The sequence below is a fragment of the Mesoplodon densirostris genome, chromosome 3 (assembly GCF_025265405.1).
Source record: "Mesoplodon densirostris isolate mMesDen1 chromosome 3, mMesDen1 primary haplotype, whole genome shotgun sequence".
Classification (NCBI taxonomy): Eukaryota; Metazoa; Chordata; class Mammalia; order Artiodactyla; family Ziphiidae; genus Mesoplodon; species Mesoplodon densirostris.
This window is the reverse complement of record NC_082663.1, coordinates 151,702,232-151,705,864: the sequence shown is the minus strand read 5'-3', so window position 1 is coordinate 151,705,864 and position 3,633 is coordinate 151,702,232.

Genomic DNA, 3,633 nt, shown 5'->3' with positions numbered 1-3,633 from the left:
CTGGCCCTGACCCATGTGCTGCTTCCCAGCAGAATGGGCCCCTGGCAGCTGGAGCCCTGGCCCTTCTCACTGCATGTTTCCCCACTGTTAGAAGGGCCAGCTGGGCTAGGGGGCCCACAGGAGGGGCCATCTCCTGACACAGAATTCTCACCTTCGGGGCGTCCAAATCACGTGGGGCTCCACGTGGGCTGCGAACCCTCCCCGGACCCTCTGTCCTCTGCACAAAACCCTAGGGTTCCCATTGTGCCCCTGTTGTGCAGCGATCAGGGACCCTGGGCACGGTGGGCAGAGCTGCCAGCAGGTGATGGCCACGCAGTGGGGCTGTGCCCTGGTGCGGCCCTGGGAGCCTCCTGGCACTTTCTGAGGATGTCAGCAGGGCCCCCACTGAAGTGAGCCATGTAGGGATCTTGTCAGCTCTGCCCTCTGGACCTGGGGCTGCACCCCAGAGCGGCCCTGTTGGCTCTGCACCAGGGGAGGCCCCCTGCCTTCACACCCCCACCCCTGGCCCCTCCATCTGTGCAGTGAGAACTCTTGGGTACAAGTAACAATTTACGCCCAAGGTGGCCCAAAGGAGGATGTGACATTTTACTGTCCCAAGGCAGGGACGATCCGGACCCAGGAATGGGCTGGCTGCCGAGACCCACTCTGGCCCTCAGGCTGTGTCACCTCCTGAGACCAGCCACACTGCAGGCAGACCCCAACTGAGGGATCCACGGGGTCGGGGGCCAGGCCTTCCACTGTAGCCCCCAGAGCAGTCTGTCCTGGGGGCCACTGCAGTTCAAGGCTGCCGCCTCAGGACAGGATGACAGATGGTGTCAGATGAGGGCACAGCTGGGGCACCCATGGCGGGTGGGCATGAGTAGGAGCAAAGCCTGGCAACAAGATGGTGGGGTTGTCAGAATAGCCCCAGAGACATCTGCGTCCCACTCCCAAGACGTGTAGTTATGTAGGGTCACAGTCACCTGCCAAAAGGAACATGCAACTCACCCTCTGAAGAAAGACGATAGTGTGAGCCTCTACCAGCTGTCATGACGATGTCCTACAGGAACTCAAAAATTACAGAGCAAGAGAGAAAACGGAAACTGATCCACATGTACTTCAGAAATTGGAGTTATCGCATACCTCAACATAATAAAGGCCATATAAGACAAACCTGCAGCTAACATGATACTCATGGGTGAAAAGCTGAAAGCAATTCCTCTAAGATCAGGAACAAGACAAGGACTCCCATTCTTACTCTTATTCAACATAGTTTTGGAAGTCCTAGCTACAGCAATCAGAGAAGAAGAAATAAAAGGGATCCAAACTGGAAAAGAATAAAAATGGTCACTATTTGCAGATGACATGATATTATACACAGAAAATCCTCAAAATGCTACCAAAGAACTACTAGAGTTCACCAATGAATCTGGTAAAGTTGCAGGATACAAAATTAATATACAGAAATCTCTTGCATTTCTATACACTAACAATGAAATAAGAAAAATTATGGAAACCCATGTACCACTGCATCAAAAAAAGTAAAATACCTAAGAATAAACCTACCTAAGGAGGCAAAAGACCTGTAGGCAGAAAACTATGAGATGCTGATGAAAGAAACTGAAGATGACACAAACATATGGAAAGATATACCATGTTCCTAGATTGGAAGAATCAATATTGTTAAAATGACCATACTACCCAAGGCAATCTACAGATTCAATGCAATCTATATCAAATTACCAATGGCATTTTCCACAAAACTAGAACAAAAAAATGTTAAATTCATATTGAAACACAATCCCAAATAGCCAGAACAATCTCGAGAAAGAAGAGCTGAAGTCAGAACACTCTCCGTGACTTCAGACTGTATTACAAAGCTACAGTCATCAAAACAGTATGGTACTGGCACAAAAACACACATATAGAGCACTGGAACAGCACAGAAAGCCCAGAAATAAACCCACGTACTCACTGTCAATCTATGAGACAAAGATATACAGTGGAGAAAAGACACTCTCTTCACTAAGTGGTGCTGGGAAGACTGGACAGCTAAATGTAAAAGAATGAAATTAGAACATTCTCTAACATCATATACAAAATAAACTCAAAATGGATTAACACCTGAATATAAGACCAGATACTATAAAACCCCTACAGGAAAACATACACAGAGCACTCTGTGACATGAATCACAGCAGTATCTTTTTGGGTCCACCCCCTAGATTAATGAAAACAAAAGCAAAAATAAACAAATGGGAATTAACTAAATGTAACAGCTTTAGCACAGCAAAAGAAACCATAAACAAAATGAAAGGACAACCTACAGACTGGGAGAAAATATTTGTAAACAATGTGACCAACAAGTGATTAATTTCAAAAATACACAAACAGCTCATGCAGGCTCAATATCAAAAAAACAACCCGGGACTTCCCTGGTGGTCCAGTGGTTAAGACTCTGCACCCCAAGGCAGAGGGTCTAAGTTAAATCCCTGGTCGGAACTACATTCCGCATGCCACAACTATAGGACCCTGCATGCAGCAACTAAAAAAAAAAAAAAAAAGATCCCACACGCAGCAACAAAGACCCAATGTGCCACAACTAACACCTGGTGCAGGCAAATGAAGAAATAAATATTAAAAAACAAAACCCAAAACCCAATCAAAAATTGAGCAGAAGATCTAAACAACCATTTCTCCAAAGAAAATATACAGATGGCCAACAGGCACATGAAAAGATGCTCAACATCACCAATTATTACAGAAATGAAAATCAAAACTACAGTGAGATACCATGTCACACCAGTCAGAATGGCTATCATTAAAAAGTCTGCAAATAGGGGCTTCCCTGGTGGCGCAGTGGTTGAGAGTCCGCCTGCCGATGCAAGGGACACGGATTCGTGCCTGGGGCCGGGAAGATCCCATATGCCGCGGAGCGGCTGGGCCTGTGAGCCATGGCCGCTGAGCCTGCACGTCCAGAGCCTGTGCTCTGCAACGGGAGAGGCCACAACAGTGAGAGGCTCGTGTACCGCCAAAAAAAAAAAAAAAAAAAAAGTCTACAGATAATAAATGCTGGAGAGGGTGTGGAGAAAACGGAACCCTCCTGCACTATTGGTGGGAATGTAAATTGGTACAGTCATTAGGCAGAACAGTATGGAGGTTCCTTAAAAAACTAAAAATAGAACTACCATAAGATCCAGCAATCCCACACCTGGGCATATATTTGGACAAAAGCATAATTCAAAAAGGTACATGCAGGGACTTTCCTGGTGGTCCACTGGTTAAGACTTTGCCTTCCAGTGTACGGGGTGCGGGTTCAATCCCTGGATGGGGAGCTAGGATCCCACATGCCTCAGGCCAAAAAACCAAAACATAAAACAGAAGCAATATTTTAACAAATTCAATAAAAACATTAAAAATGGTCCAGGTCAAAAACAAAAAACAAAAAACAGTACATGTAGCGCCTATGCTCATAGCAGCACTATAATAGCAGCACTATAATAGTTGACAATAGCCAAGACATGGAAACAACCTAAATGTCCATCGACAGATGAATGGATAAAGAAATGCTACATATATAAAATGGAATACTACTCAGCCATAAAAAAGAATGAAATAATGCCATTTGCAGCAACATCCATGGACCTAGAGATT